Consider the following 17,679-nt stretch of genomic DNA (forward strand, 5'->3'; position numbering starts at 1 on the left):
ATAAGGGGGTTTTTTTCCCTCTCTGTAGATAAAAAGCAAGTTTCTAAAATGCATCAAGCATGGCTGAGGAGGAACAACTGTGAGACAGAGATCTTCAAAGGCTGCAGCAAGATCACAGCTCTAATATTAAGGAACAAGAAAGAAGTTTCCATGCAGACAGGACTCCAGTGAGCAACCTGCCTGTACGACTCTCACCAACACAGGGTCACAAGCTTCAATAAGTTCATTCTTGCAGCGCACCTATGAGTTAGAGAAGTGACGTTACTCTCCAGCTGGGAGCAAAGGCAGAGAGAGTCCCAAGAAGCCTGTGGTGGGGTCAGAAAGCTGAACCCAGCTCTAAACTAGCTCAGCTATCTAGGCATCCTAGAGCGAGTCTGGTAAGAGTAGAAAGAGAGAAAAGAACACAGAGATGCATACACATGTACTCACCCACTTGGACCAAGGGATAATTTCCCATATAAATTACAGTGCGAAAACATATGTCTCTTTGCATGCAAAAAGTGAGGCCATGACTGAGAAGTTCTAACTTTTGGGGTGCTCGGTGTAACTCTGAGCTTCCCTTCTATGAAATACAAGGATGTTCCAGAAAGCACAAGATTTGGGAAGAAACTTAGAAACAGGCAAAGAAATATAACTAAAAGCATGACCAAAAAAAAAAAAAAGGCAACATCACAATTCCAAAAGTGTTTTGAGAGGACCATTGGGGGCACAGCTTCCCCAGCAATACCAAAGGAAAACATATATGCCATGACTGCAGAAAACAACCAGCCAGGAAAGTACTGACAGAGGCACCGAGGCAGTGATGGGACAGTAACTCACAGGTATTTGCATGAAGTTGTATTTAAACATGTAGCTGGCTTTGATCTGTTACTCTTGCAAAGAAGCCGTTCTTAAGAGTCTTTCTGATCTAATCCCTGCAAGCTGCTCTGTTTACCCTGCTGACGTCTCTGTACAAAAATGCATCAAATACAGTCAGGCACATTTGGGTGCAGGTGTGCCCATGCACGCGCAAGCATATGCACAGGGTACAGGAAAGAAAAAACTGTGTGTGCTTTTTATCTTTGCAACCAGACCATTAACACACAGGACAGAAACCATACATCCTTTTCATCTTCACTGTGCCCGTGTCCAGAATTAAAAACTGGTCATGGTGAGTGAGAAAGGCAAACTCCTCCTCCATGTGTGTAATGATCCACTCGGAATACACCAAGGGATTCACTGAGTCTCTACATATGCTTCCTCTCAGCATGCAGGTGTAAGATTTAAAAATCCATATTTTTCTCCAATAAACTTAAAAACAGCTATAATAACAAGTACCAAAAGCACCATCTGTGCTTCACATATAGTGATGATGTTTTTTTTCCAGAGCTGATGCTGTTTCTTGGTATAGCTTGATCCTATTTTGTCAACTGCATCACAAAAAGTGCAAAGAACCCCTGTGGATCCAAATGTCTCTGAAACAAGATGCTTTAACAAGCGCATACAACATTTTTCCGCTTCTTTAAGGCACTATGTTGTTGACTCACATACACAGTAATGTTTAATATCGTAGAAATGTTCAATCCAGACACCGAAGGGCTCCACAAACCTTGGCAGTGATTGACTGGAGATTGCTGTGGCCGGCACAAAGCAAGGATCGCTTGCTGGAGGAAAGAAGCAGAAAAAGGCAAGTGCTTCCAAAGCTTTATTTTCCCTGCTGTGCAGGCAGCACCTCCTAGCTGGCCATCTCTTTACTACATATCCACCACTGACACCTCCTTCAAGAAAGTCCATCCCAAGCATTGCTCTCTGTACCCTCACCACTCTCAAAGCTTCTCTAAAGTCCACTGAGGACCCTGCTGTTCCAACACATCTCAAACGGCCAGCAGTCAGAGGCCTCGGGGATGGGTGTGCATACCAATTCAAAGAGAGAGACCTGGCAAGGTAACTGTGACAGACTCCTCTCCTCACTTATCCTCTGCTGTAAACTGTAACTGAACCCTGGACCTGTTGCATCTCCTCAGAGCTGTTAATGCTGTTCCATTAACCTGCTCTATTTAGGGCCACACCAGCACCCACCATCCTTCCCAGAGGTGCTGCAGGTATTTTTCACCATACTCCAATGCTGGCAGCGTGGGCATGGGTATCTACTTTAAATCTACAGTTACCCATTTGATGTTTTGTATTTGATTTGACTCAGAAGCCATTATATGGTCAGAAAACCACTCCACATACAGTCACCAAGGCAGACCCTACTCCAGTCCGTACCTTGGTATAGCGCCCGCGCCAAGGCCTTCCTTCTCTCTCTTTCTTTCATTCCTTCTTTTGTGCCTCATAATGTCTGTAGGCAGAAACATTACCAAATGCTTCTTTACAGAAAGCTTCTAGTTGAAAAAAAAATATATATTGTAAGAAAGAATCTGGGTCACAACAGGGTACAGAGGTACAACAGGGTACATTTCACCAAAAAGTTCCTCAAGAATGTATTCTTAGAAAGAAACAGCAACTTTGAGCAATTTCCTTCAGTAACGTCAGCCTGAGTTCTTTTGTCATCCTTTGGTTGGCTGCCCTTTGCCTCCTCACTTTTATCTTTCCAGTGGAGCACAGCTTCACGTCTGCAACGTTCTCTCTAGCAGAAATGCTGTATCTCAGCCAGGCCAGTGTCCTGCTCTGTAGATACCGTCTCCTCCTTCAGCACCCGTGACGTTTTAAACGAGGACAAACCAGATGGCTGCCATCACATAACCCATCATCACGCCATCAGATAATGTACCGAGGGAGCACTTTTTATGAACATACCCTGACTTGCCTTCTCTAGAGGTGTTTCTCAGCATGACTTCCTACCTAAGTCAGCATGTTAAGTGAGCAAAAAATAACAGCGTTTCATCCACAACCTAATACCACGCACGTCCTTTGAAAGTTCAGATCTATTTGTTTTGAGCTAAACCCATTTGTACAAGCTCCCTCCTGCTGTACAGCAGGAGATGCTCCTGGTGCATTCTCCTCCAGGCACCAAATGCCGCACGAAGCAAAGATATAATGGCAGACATCAAACTGCATTCTCTGCTGGTGTTAATCAGCATAGTTCCACCCAAGTCATTCTAGTTTTGCCAGTTTATAACAACACATAACACGTCCCTGCATTTCTTTTCAGCCTGTCACTTGTTAATCAGTTTGAATGACAGTCATCCTATTCATAGTTGCTGGAGTTCATAGTTGCTACTTAGCACCGCTGCTTGAATGCTGATTTTTTGGTACCACTCTTGGTAATATATCTATTTCTTTCATAATTCTTTGCAAACCTCAAAAAGAGAGAATAGAAATGATTTACTAGTGAAGCATATTAACATTTTAAACCAATGACCAATTAGAGATTTGAAAATGTCTGAATAGACTCACTATTCAAAATGCCATCTGCTCTCCTGATTCTTTCTTCCACGCACTTCCTCATGACAACAACACAAAAGAAGATTAGGACAAAAATTTTTCTTCAAAGGAAGATCATTTTTACTGTACTTAGCTGCTGTCAGTGTTGGGCAGGGTAAACAATCACTTCAGAACAAAAGTGAGGTTCCTGAATCAGACTTTTCTTCCACCACTTTCTTTTTGCACAGTTTCCAACCAACATCTATTGACTTACAGTGCAAAGCGGCGACCGTACCTAAAGCTGTACTCTAAATTCACCCCTATTATCTTTGTGTTGACACTTTATCCTAGAAGATATATGCTGAGCTCCAGGTAGATCATTTGTAACCCTTATAATGATGATGGCAACAAATACAGCACGGTGCCCTCCAACTGACACGGAATGGATACTCGATGCTTCACTATTTTGCAATGAATAAATTGGTTGTCAACATATGTGCATTAGCAGCTTTTCCCCCAATGTAATGATCATACAGCCATGGCACAGCAGATCTCTATGTATTGTAATGACCAGGAAAGCTTGATTGAAAGATTGCGAGAATGAATTTCAAGCCAAAGTTGCAGTTGCCCTGGAAAGCAGCAACATGAATTGATTTCTGGGTTGGAGAGATACCACACAGCAGCTTCGCCTCACCTAGGGGTGACCTTCATTAAAATACAGGTGCTTTCTCAGAACAATAAAAGCTCTCTCTTATGAAGCATATTTTGATGGATAGCCAGATGCAATACCTGTGTCTGTACGTCAGGCATTTGTCCTGGCAGTTGGGTGACAGAACGTGTAACCGTGTAGACGGTCATGATACTGCAAGCAAAGGAGAAGTGCAGTGAGGTACCCAAACGGCATTGCTGCGACAAACAGGTTTATGTAAAGATTACAAGCCATTTCCCTTCTTATATACAAGTTCCACACAGGGAAATAATCTGTATGGTTCTGTATAAGAATGCAGAAATCTCCTGCACTATAAGAACTTGATCTTAGGAGTAGGATGCCTTGATAGCCACAGGAAAGTAGACAAGCCCTGTAGAAGAGTGGACATGACCTACATCCATGTCCCCATGGGGCACCAGCACCTGGACCCCCCCCAGTCAAATGCTCCCTGCCAGGAGGCAACGATCCTGCAAGACTTGATGGTGCCCATCTCAGCCACCGCTCAGTGACACATTTCATTTCCAGCACCGTTCAATAAGAAGTCTGGTGGATATTTTTCAGAAAAAAAGAAAGAAAAAAAGTAGGGGTTTAGACAAGTAAAATTTTCAGTGATGGTCCCTGTTTCTTTAATGTGGTTTTGGATTTTTCTCAGGTGTCCAATCAAAACTGAGATTTTAAATTTTTTTCCCTAACCAGTCTCGAAACACTCAAACTTTGCAGGAAAGAAAAAAAAAAAAAAAATCTAGATTTCAGACGTCAATTTTCAGTTTTGATTTTTCAGCAAAACATCAAATATTTGTTGGAAAAAAAAATCAAAAGGAAACACTAGATACCACTAGTGAGTTCCATTTCCCAGCATGTACAGATCCATCTGACACACAGCAGCAAATTGCTCACAACCCTCTGGCAATGCCTTCAACATTAGGCGACTCTAATCCCAGTCCTCTCCTAACCAGAATCAGTAGAATTGAGAGGTAAGTGGCCCTTTTTTGATGTTAACAATCTTCATTACAAATTTATATTATGAGTACTTAAATTCACAGAAGCCATTATATTTTGAACACTGAAGACAAAAAATTCCATTGGGATGGACTAATAATGATAAATTATGTGTTAAATTTAAGATTAATCCCTGTGCAAAAAGAACAATTGTTTGCCTTTAGGGATTTTCCACATAAATATTTGTGAAGAAAAATCAGCAACTGAACTGTTATTCTGTCCCATTCATCTCATCAGCTGTTAAAGGCAAGAAAGTGCTTTAAAACTGAAGGGGTTTTTTCCCATTTTGCCAAACTTTGGGCATTTTTTTCATTACCTTCCTGCTCCCCAGCATATACCTATATACAGGTGCACACATTTTTAGCACTGAAAAGCAGCACTTTCTCTTACTACTTTGTTTTCCTTTTTCTACTTTACTGAAAATACATTTATTCAACATGTGACTTTCACCTCTAAGGCTCTCATTGCTTTGCTCATTCTTAATACTTTCCAGTGGGGAAAAAGTCAAGCAAGTGAGGGTAAGTCATTTTCACCTTTCTTCAGTTTTACCAGTGGGAAAAAACCCAAGGACTCTCAGTGTGCTCTGGAGTATATCAATTAGCATAGCAATTAATTAAAGTATCCAGTACCGATGAAAATTTGGTTCAGTGCAACAGCAACACCATGCGACATTGTCTCACATTCAGAGTACATTTCTTTCTTTCCACATTACACACGTAGGCCTAGAAATGTCTCACTTTTTTAATTAGTATCTCATACCAGATGGGATGACTAAGAGCAAGCGTTTAAAATTCACTTTCAGAACTTCTCATCTGCAGGAGCCTATGACGGTGTCTAATTACATGTCCAGCCATGGGACAGGATGGCAGACCCTCTGTTTTGGGGACGTAAGTGCTGATCAAGGCAGATGAAGACAAGGCAAGAGACACCATTGAAGCAAATTTCAAGCCAGGATGTGAACGGGAGGTTGTAGTCATCCTCCTCTTCCTCCCTCTCCACCTTTCCAGGAGCAACTCCACAGCTACTCTGCAGATCTCCCTTCACTGTAGCAGCACGTTTTTGAAACCGCTTGCAGCTATTATTGTATTTCTCCACTTTTTCAGATTACACACTTCCCTTTGAATACAATATTTGCTTTAAATATTTGGGGTATGCAAATTTCTTTATTTACACATGCCTGAAAAAGCTCTGACTCTGCTGTGTTCCCTGGGTAATTCAGTAATTCTCATCAGCCTCCTTTCAGTTAATTACTCTGTAAGACTATCTGGTGAAAAATGAATTCTGCCTGATTCCTCTCCTGAAAAAACATGCAGCAAGCAGCAAGTCGGACTACATCTTGCTGCAACAGAGCAGTGCACGGAACAAACACAGCATGTGAAACAAATCAATATTGTAATCACCAATGCAACCAATCAAACGAAACTCCACGATCAATCAATACTGTACCTTCCCAGATGACAACTGTGGAACAGAAGCTTTTAATACCTTTCCAAGATAAATCTGTCTCCACAATGTGAGGCACAATTTGCCAGTACATTCTGTAGTTAGGGGAAGATTTTCTTAGACATTAGCCAGAGTGAAGGCTAAAGCAGCCAAACCTTTCTGCATTTGAGGGGATCTCCCTGACACCTGTCCATTCAGGGACCCTATTTTTAATACTTAACCTTCCTGTTCTTCTATTAAAAACCAACCAATGCAAACCCTTCACATTTGTCACTTCAGGAGAGCAGATCATTTCATGACTGAACTGCATCTGCCAAATTAAACACTTAATAGCCCATAAACTCTTCTTTAGCACCATCCAACTGTGGTTTCAGGGACTAGTTTATGTAAATCACAGATACCAGTGTGTTAATGTTAGCTTTAGATGATCATAGTCTATCTATGTATTATTCTGGGAATAAAACCCATCTGTCTCAGTGCTGTGCAATGATTAATAGGTTTTTATCCCATACTACCTGGGTGATGCAGTGGGCTATTAGACCCCTTTGACAGAACCAAGACACAGGGAGATTAAGGCTGTGCCTACACATCTCCAGGCAGATGCAAGTTCCTCTGCCTGTTCTCGCTGGACATGAATCTGTTTGGGCCTGGAAGCCACGAACACGCTGCTGTGCCCCCAGACGGGATGTACCTCACGTGCAGAGGGGCACAGGTCTATCTGCGGCCAACCGTGGAGACAGGTCTGCAGGGACGTGCCCTGATCTGGGGCATCCAGCCGATTAGTGATGGAGAGGTGAACTAGACAGAGCAGCCAATTCACTAGATCATTGTTCCTATTCTTCATCTGATAAACTCCAGGTTTAGGCACAGTATCTGCAAGCCAATGCCTCAGGGAAGAGGAAAAGAGAACATTTAAAGGACTCCCATTCCATCCTAGGGTTGGGAACAGGGCCCAGGAAATCAAGCGGATCAGCCGTGTGAGCACAGTAAATTATGGGCGTGCTTGCAGCAGGGGATCTTCCATTTCATTGCTTTTTATTTTAGAAAAAAGGACCTTCTGGCAGCTCCAGGACCATATCATAGCTGTGAGTGACAGCTATTATTGCCCACTTTAAAAGCACAGTAAGAAAAACCAAAACCAACCAACCAACAAGTAGTTCTCCCTATTTAGAATGGCTCGGGTTGAGATTAATTTGGTGTATGTCCTTAAAATACAGCCGCAAGCATCCAGTCATGATCTTGGCACTTACCCTGGGCATCAAACCTCGTACCTTGCAAAGATCTCTCTTTAGAGCAATACGGGGCACATGGAGAGCATCAGCATGAACTACATATTGGAAAAAAGCCTGTTTATAGCAGCTCTCATTAAGGAAGAAGGAGGGAGTTTCCCTTGGAAAGAAGCAACTGAAAGATTAGTTCTTTGATTAATTGATTTTTCAAGCCATTAAGGACCATTCTGATCCTCTTGCTCATTCTCCTCTGTGAAAAGTCAGGGGATTTTCCAAGAGACTGCCAGGGCTCTGCTGGAGATGATGAGGTGTCTGTGGGGACAACCATATGCCCAAACACTACCAGTCTCCAGATCAGAGCCTCAGTCTAGCAAGGGCCAAATTTCGCAGCCTGCAGACATTTCATTTTCAGTTTGGCATCCTGCGGAATCCATCAGAAGTGCTGACTGAGAAAAGATTGCACATGGACCCTGAACCAGGATCTGGAACAGACAGTAATTCTTTTTTTAAGCATTTTCCACAGGATTTTAAACAGCATGTCAAGTGCTGCGGTTCCCTCTGCCTCTGAGACATTGTACCAGAGCTCCTTTCCTTAGGAACTTTTTCCAAGCCTCTTATATGCACATTTTATAGAGAGAATCCTAACATGAAGATGACTGTCCTGTGCACCTATTTCTTAGCATTTTTTCTCTCTGCTTTAACTTTCCACTCCAGCAACTGAAGTTTAACAGAATCAATTTCTCTATGTGCTCAGTAAAATCCTCAGCGGGAGCCACTGCTCCATAGGCTTCTTTTAGTTATTTATTGCCTGCCTCCTGCATATGCTAAAAGATGTACTAAGAGCTTAGAAAACAATTAATCCTATTATTGCTTGGAACATGGAAGCTGCAGAAGCAGAAACAGCACCAAGTTGAACTGTGCAGAACGACTGAGTTCACATCAAAAGGCTGGTTCCAGGACATGGAAATACTTAACCCCATGCACGGCACAAAGCAGCTTTCTCTACATGCTCTAACTACTTGCATTGTCAAGATCCTGGAAGCGGTTCCCTGTCCCACCAGTAAAATCTGGAGACATTCACGGTTCATTAAGGTTATCGGCAAACTGCTGCAGACACTTTGACTTCCAAAAGTCTGGGTGTTTACCTGAAACATGACAGATTTGGGTTGTACTCACCTGCCAGACCACCAGCTGTAACAGGAGCTTCATGTATCCTCCCCCTGGTGAAGCCCTCACTGACCTAAGCACACTCCTGCTATCCATTCTCATTCTAACACATCTGCAGTTGGCAACAACAATATTTTTTTCCTCAACTCAGTTATCTCTATCTAATCCAAGCGTCTCTCACTTCCACTGACCTGTTGACAGAAAGAGGTTGTTCTGTATGTGGAAATGAAGTCAGGTCCCAGCATATCAACTTGGATGACACAGGTCTGCCTGAGATCACCCTGACCAAGGATGTTGGTGCTGCCACAGCTACAGCCTGTCAGGAGACAGAAAACAAGATCCCAACCCCTGTGGCCAGGAGAGATCCCCAAACACTTTGCACTCGGGCAGCGGCGTTAGCAGCTCGCCCTGGCTGAGCTCCACGCTGCTGTCAGCAAGCTGCGTGCTTACCAGCCACGCAGCACAGAGGGCACCTGCAAACCAAAACACAGCTTGCTTTGAAGAGAAATCCTGCGTGCAAAGCACAAGAGCTATAAAACCAGGAGGACGGGAGGCTGTTGTGCAGCAATATCCAGCACGAGCTGCAGCAGACTGAGGGCAGAGCTGCGAGAGACACCTGCATGTTACCAACAGTGTCAGCTGCTGACATCCCTGTCCCAGAGAAAGATAAAAATCTCTGTGTGCCCAGTAAAGACCTGGTTCTTGCTTGTCTGGCGTATTGTGCTGTCAGGTTTGCAGAGATGATTGGACTGTGACCATTTTTAGCTCAGTCTTAGTAAATCAAGTTATCTGCTGGTTAAATCAATTCATCTCTCTTTGCCTTCATTTCTACATCTATAAAATAAAGTCAGTAGCCTTTCTCTTTGACAAAGTATTTTAGGATCATAAAGAGCCTGATACAAGAACTCAGGTTTACTACACAGTTACCATGTGCAGTTATGTTATGTCACCTAATTCCAAATGAAGGCAGTAGTGCTGTGAAATGTTTCAAAAATTGCATTTTTGTACCAAATTAAGACAAAAACATACAAAAGCGTTGGAATTCTCTTCCCCCTGCTGCCTATGGACTCTCGTAACGCACAACAGCAAGTCCCTCAGGCAGCCACAGGAGCAATAACCTACCTGGGAAATGGGACATCCATGGGGCCTCCAGCTACAACATCTGTAGGACCCTGTGACAGCCCATAGTGCAACTGACAAAAACACAGAATGGCTTTGTCAAATTTTCCCCACTTTAAACCAAATCAAATCGAAATTTCCCAGCATCAAACCTGATATTCCCCTTTGACCGCTTCCAGTGAGGAACCAGTATACAGGACAGCTGCTCTGGTCCAGGGCTGTCACAACCCCTGCACACTGCTGGGCATTCAAATCTCATGTATTTGTCATACTTTAACCCTCTGCCTTCCCCTAACCTTCGAGTTCAGGACATCTGCTTTTTCCCCTCTACTTGCTGGGGTGGCAATTACTTCTCCTGGAATTTTATAGCATAAGGCAGATGACCCTTCAGTCCTGGTACTTATCGGGCTGACAGAGGCCTTATATCTGAGCACCCATCACTGCTCTCGCAGGTCAACTACTGCTTGAGCTCATCTGTCGGATGCTGGTTCTGCACGGTGGGCAAGGCTATGGACACAGCTGGGCCAACCAAGGTTGACGTGCTGCTGTAAATACTTTTTGTTTCAGAGAACAAGTTTGCTACCAACAGCACTTCCATCCCAGGAACAAGAACAACTGCAAACCCATCCGCAGCCCAAATCCTTTCCTTTTTGCAAGAGAAGTCATTCCTGTGCAGACCAACACACCTCTGATGGAGACCACTGCGGGTTCATGGCTCGAAGCACCGCTTTGTCTTCTGAGTGTTGCTCTCGCATCTGAATTACTTAAAATTTTCTGGACAGACCAGTACACCTCTCCCAGCTTTCACACCCATCCTGCTCTGGGCAGAATCCCCACAAGTATTCCCTCTGCTGTTCTCCCTGTCTCTCTATTCCCCAACCCACCTCCAGCTATTTCTCCCATGTCTGCGAACAACTTTTGCCCTCAGTCCCAGCTCTCAGTCCCCTGGGGCCATGGAACTTATCAGCCCTTCAGTTGTCACAGACACCAGTGTCAAAGCCTCTGCCATCCACTCGTACAGCCGAAAACAGACAGTCCAGCCCCATAGAGCCAGAGGCATCCCCTCTCCCTGCCCAAGGATCAGGGCACGCAGTTTCCCCTTCCCAGATCATGGCCCAAGGGGAATGTTTTCGACACTAAAAGCTGATGATGTCTGAACGTCAGAAGCCAGAAAGCAGTGCAACAAATTTTTAAAATCATGAAACAGCTTGGTAACACAATTCTCCACCCCGAGGTCCTCAAAAATGGCAATTTGCTGCTTGGATTATGGACAGAAGTGACTGCTGAGCAAATCTGGCCATTGCTAACAGAATGGGAAATGCAGCCTCTCTCTCTGGTTTTAACTTCAGCCCCAGACAGTACCAGAAAAAGCAGGTGAATGAGAAGAATAAGCAATTCAGGAAAGCAAAGGAAAAAGTCCTCTAGCTAGGAACATCATTGCACAAGTCCTGTCTTGGTTTTAAACTTCAGGTTTGGGCAGTTGTGACTTTGACTCACTTTAATAATGCCTAATATTTACAAATCTCCTATAAATTCAGTTTATTTCCAAGCAAATTCTATATGTAGCTCTGATCCTCAGTGAGAAAACTGTTAAAGTCAACAGGAGTTTTTCTATAGGTTTTTGACCCCATTCCCTAATCACAAATAGAAACCATCTGTCCAAGACCATTTAGAGCACTACTAGAACATTTTCAGGACAGTTTTGCCTGTGAATTTCTATTGCCTACCCCTCTGCCGTGCTGCCAGAATATCAGACACGAAAGAAGAGTCTCCCTCAGTAAAGGTTTGCTCTGGAACATAATTAACATTTCACTGCTACTTTAGCAGGAGCAGAATCAAACTCTGCAGTGAACCCCACGAGTCAGGGACTAACACATGCAGTCAACACTGTCAAAGCCAACACACTTGCTCTCACTGCTGAGGGGCTCTGAATTTGGGCAGATGTGATGCCCTCCACCGAAGAGAGGGGGCTGCCATCCCCGCTGCTCCCTGCAGTGCTGGTTCTCCACCCACAGACACGTACGTCACATACTGGGGAGTTTCTTCCATTTATAAATGAAGCTTTATTAGCTGTTACAGGGGCTTCTGCCGCCCCGTGAAACATGCCTAAGCCAGGCAGACTCCCACTGATGGTTTTCTGGGTGGGTTCCTATAGGCAGAAAAATACTGCCAATACTCTGCTCACCTTTCACAGCATTATTAAAGCAATATTTTTTGTATTATTACCAAGGTCTAATACTGTTTTGAATTTGCAGTTATGGAGTTTAAAGCACTTGATTACACTTTGAGAAGAAATAGTCTTACAGTACAAGTCATTTTCTCAAGTACACTTGAAGAAAGGATAGTCTATGGCTCAGTAAATACAACAGACTGAAAAGTTATGAGCTATCAGACTAAGCTGAATTGACTTACTGATATTACCTGCAATGAATGAGTTTTAGATAGCCTCTCATAAATAGAAGGCTACAGAGCCTACGATTTTATGGATGTCTTGTACTTATCAATATATATGAGAAATGATGCTGTCAGGCTTTCGAGGGGATACTATGTGAACCACACCACTGTCAATTTAATTTTTTATGATTAAATATTTGGTGCTGTTAAAGGTTATTTAACATTTAATATAGCTGCTCTTCTACATAGCTGATAACTGTCATCTTTACATAATACCTAACTGGAAATGGATGGGGAAGGCATATTTTTCAGAAGGTTCCATTTTTTTTTTCTATTTACTGTTAGATTTGTTCCAGTAATAGAATAATATTAGGTGAGTTTAAAAGGCTTTCAATATTCAGATGTTCAAAAATTTAGTCTTAATGCCAGCTGCAGCTGAGCTCAATGTTTGCTACTGAGGCTGCTGAATTTTCCTCTGCAGTAGAAAAAGGTCTCCCAGGCTGTATTGCTGGATGGCATCTCACCCCGCAGTGGAGATGCTCAGGATTCTTATTCAGTCTAATCAGTTTTTAGATCTTTAAGAGAGACATCATCAACTTAAATGTCACATTCCTGTTCTATCTTTTTTTTTTGGTACCTGGTTAAGGTTACTGTAGCTGAAAGAGATGAAAAAAATTATTTTTGTATGTTTTGCGGAAAGTACTTGTGCAGTGACCGAATGCTGCCTAGGCAGGCGCAAGGTCCCCCCCACAGCCATCCTGCAAACATGTGGAATTGAGAGAAAAATGCACCTGGCCCTACCCAGGCTGGTCTCAGCTCTTAATAAGACAACTCACATACGCAAAGGTAGGCACACAGGCTTATATTTCCAAAGCTCTTGCATACAGCAGCATATTAAAAAAAAAAAAAAGTGTGCATAACAAGAGAAATACACTAATTATTAAAGCCAAAGAAATTATCAGTAAACTGCACAGACTTAATGGAAAGATCTGGTGTTTATATCACTCTCCACTATATTTTTTTTTTTATTCATTTGACAACTGCGCATGTTAGCTGGGTTTCCTAAGCAGAGTCGAAAGCTATTATTTGGGTTTTTTCTGCACTCAGGCATCAAAAAGATGAAGTTTTTAAAACACCTAAAGGCAGAAAACAAATGTTTCTATAATTAAAAATACAAACAAAATGTATAAACAAAACCAGCCACACAACTAGAATGCAGAATCAGGTCAGCTCAGGTCTTGATCCCAATTACATTTTCTGTCAAGTGATCCCTTTGTGGAACTGAGATTTTGTGTTTTCTTCAGTAGCACTTACCATGGTACATTTATGAAGAAATCTTTATTGCTTTTCAGTGACTGAATTATATTTTTGTGTAATAAAACCCTTTATGTGGACTTCCCTTAGTGAAGTATTAATTTAAAGATGTAAGCTGCCTTGTTCTCCAAAAGCAATCATTTGGGTTTGCTCCAGCCTAAGGTCTTTGCATGTTCTGCCCTGTCCTGGGGTGAAGGTCCCATCAGCTGCTTCCTGGGTTTCCCCAGTGCACCCCACATACAGACATAAATCATCGTTTCGCAGCCTGTCATAAATCTCCTGCAACAAAGCTCATTAATTGTTATGACAGCCCCTCAACAACTGAGAAACCAGAGCAGAAGTGTCACTTATCAGTGACATTAAAAAAAGGACATGGGACTGTTAACGCAGGGACAACGAAGCACGGAGGGCCCAGTGCAGAGAGCCCTGAGCATCAGTCACTCCCGCAGCAACGGGGACATCAGCATTGTGCTGCCCAAAGGGACACCTCTCACCTGGGTTTTCTTAAATTTGTTTCGTTCCATTTTCTTGAAAATTGCTTAAATCTCCTTCAATACAAAAGGCTTAAGCCGGGACCAAATTTTAACCACTCTGAGCTGCAATGACCATGTGTAACTGCTTCATATGTAATGTCAGAGATAAGCAGTCTCTGAATCTGTGGGTCATTGAATTAAGCGTTTTTTGGGGGAGAATTTTTCTAATGAAATTTCTCATATGCCTACTGCTCCCTTTCAGTGCAGCTGAGCAAATTCAGACATTAAATGAAATAGGCATGTTTTCAGATATTCAAATTAAGTTTCTACACCCCCCAATAAAGTATATTTCATTATGTCAGGTCAAACCTGCAAAATAAATAGGGCAAAAATACAGATTTCCATACAAAAAAAACCTGAGAAATTTTTAGCAAATATTCTCAAACACTTGAAAGGCCTCTTCTATCTCTTTGCAGCAGAGGTAGGAAGGGCAGAAAATTATGACACAGTAATTATTATGATGGATGTTGAGCCAGTCCTTTATATTAGATACACTGCTTGTGCAGGAACCAGCACTACAGATTGCATACTTCACTAAGCAGGACACTCGAGATTATAATGGGCAATATAGATTAACAACATTAGGCTAAAGCAGGATAATTCTTCTTCTTTCTCATTTCTATTCCTTTCCCATGGACCAGCTTCTGCTTCACATTTCTGTGTTCATTGCTTTCAAGCCTTGATCTGCACATCAAGCAGGCATTTTCCATTTCAGCCAGTACAAATCTGGAGTAACTTGATGAAAATTTATAAAATTGCATTGCTGTAAAACTCAGTTATGACTAAAGAATCATACCTGTCTGTCACTAATTAAAGGTGACATTGTGTTTGCTTATGCTGTCTCATGCAAACAGCAAGAAAGATTCATCTTACTCCAAATCAGGATGAGAATTTAAGAGAAAAGCTTGTCTCTGCACAATGTAAATAATCAGCATGCTGCTATAAAAGAGCTTATTTATAATTGTAGCAATTATTTCAGTGCCTGTGTGAGACTGAGGAAGCGTAATACTCTGCATGTAGGCAGGGGCTGAGCACTGTCCTACGCTCATCCCTCTCAGATTTGGGGTTGCTACCAAGAAACAGCCAAAACGTGTTTCAGTGATTATCTTCCCAAATGCAGCCTCACTCCTGGTGCCCAAGTGGAATCAGATAAATACCCTGTAGAGCTCTGACTCGGATCTTTGTCCCGGGTACCAGCTCACCTCGAGTCCCTCAGCCCAATTTCAGCCAGATCATCCCGCAGGAGTCCGGACCTGAGCAGCGACCAACCACACACAGTATTCACCCAACTCCTTTTCTCCTTGGCTACCAAGATCTTTGTCAATACGGTTACTCTGTCAGTATTCTCTGAGATAGTTAACAAGCTTAAAGATAAATTAGCCTGCAGGATCACGGTCACACCAGGGAGACCAAAGTAGATGTGACCTTTGTTTCTTTGGCCAAAATTTATTCCCTTCTCAGGTGACTTGGCATTCAGGTACTAAACTTTACCCAAGAAAGGTCTAGGTATCAGAGGCGCCAGGCAAGCACAGCTTTCCTCCAGCTCATCACTCCAACCAGCATTTCCTCCTGTTTCCGTAATACAGCACATACATTTTGCAGTGCTCTTCAAATGCATGCTGTAGCTGCTCTCTGCCATGCCCAGATTAAAAAAAAAAAAAAAAAAAAAGGAAAGAATAGCGAAGTCCTCATCACATTGTGAATTCATACCCCGTTATACAATAGGGGAGCACGAGCAAGACAGTTCCAGGACGGTGGGCTGCTTGCGGGCCCGAGCGATTGAACATGCCCCTCGCAATAGCTCACGCCAGGCAGAGTATGTGAAAAACCAGAACATGGTTTCTGGGGCCTGCAGACAGGGTGATGAACTGTCCCAGTCCTGGCAGCAGCCGGACAGTCGGGTGCACTCCACACCACCCCATTTCTTGTGCGGCCTCGCGGGGCCCTGTCTGGGTTGCCGAGGCTCCCTCGCTCAGACCGGCTGCAGTTCCCGGCAGGGCTGCTGCCATCGTGCACCCCCCGCTTGCTTCTACACTGGTTCCTAAAGGACCGTTTTGGTATATGTCAGAGTTACCCTTTCCAGCATGCTACAGGACCGGATTCCAGTATGGCTCATGAGGAGAGCTGTTAAATGTTTAATGCTAGCTGCAGAGGAGAAATGCTGTAAACACTTCCTGTAATTGGTCTGCTTTAAAAATTGATTTCATGTGAAAAAGCAAAGGAAGTACCACACCACACATTGTGGCTCAGGGGTGCCAGTAAGGCCCAAGATGTAAAAATCAGAAGGAAAGGGTTATTTTTGCAGCATTTCTCTCCCAGCGTGGTCGGGAGAGCAGATGTGCCCGTCCCCAGCAGCCTGTTGATGGGTTGAAGCAGAGAGGGGCTGGGGGACACACCAAACCACACGGGCAGCTTACGGGTCTCTCTTGTTTCTATGCTCAGCTCAATGCCTCTGCTGATGGAAAGAAATGCAGCAACAGCCAGCAAAATGTCTGCAGAACTGGAAAAGTAAAGCATGAGCATAAAGAAGGGAACTCAGCAACTCAGGTGACAGAGACTGAAAGGACTGGAGATTACTTGTGTCGTGTGTTATCAGTCCCTAGGACTGGAGATAACAGAGATGATAATACAAAAGCAAGCTTGCTGTGAATTTATGAATTGGTAAGTCACATTCTTATAACAGCCCACAGTAAATCACTGTTTGTTCCCACACTTCTGTAAGTTGTTATGCATTCCCTACCTGCTATCCAGCTTTATCTCCGTTTGCTTCTTATTTGTCAGACAAAGAATTCCAGATTTCTCTTAAGTCAACTTAGCAAAATTCTGACATTTTCAGTCCTCTTGAATCTTGGAAAAGGGAGGGGAAAGTGGTTTATTATCTCAAGTCCTCATTCATCTAGTTGCAATTTCTGCAGAGTATGGTTAGTCATTTTCTTACATAGAAAACAGGTGGGGATCACTGGATCTCAGGGTTAGAAGCGGGGACAGGCTCAGGGGGTCCTGGGATTAACACAGAGGAAAGCGTTGCTCAGCTCCTGGCTCTGAGCTTCGTTTTTTTGGTAAAGGCACAGAATCTCCCTCCCCTCAGACCACAGCCATTGAGCAGAAAATTTCAGCCACTGTCCATCCAGGGAGAGTATCAGCTCTTTACAGTAGTACTACTGCGAATATATATACTGTGTCTTTGATCCCATTCAACTTGGAGCCTCTCAGTGCCATAAAACACAGATTTTAATGTCCCTTCCTAGGATCTGCCAGCCTAGCACAGGTATTAACTGATTATTCTGTTCATTTTGTTTTGCAGGATTTCCCCGTGGTATTATCACCATGACAGAGAACAGTTTTCTTGCTTATAGGGGCTTAGGTTATATCCCTTTCCAATCTTGTGAACATTGGCAGTATCACCTATATTTCTGTAGGAAAAAAA

Source organism: Caloenas nicobarica, chromosome 11, assembly GCF_036013445.1.
Source record: "Caloenas nicobarica isolate bCalNic1 chromosome 11, bCalNic1.hap1, whole genome shotgun sequence".
Classification (NCBI taxonomy): Eukaryota; Metazoa; Chordata; class Aves; order Columbiformes; family Columbidae; genus Caloenas; species Caloenas nicobarica.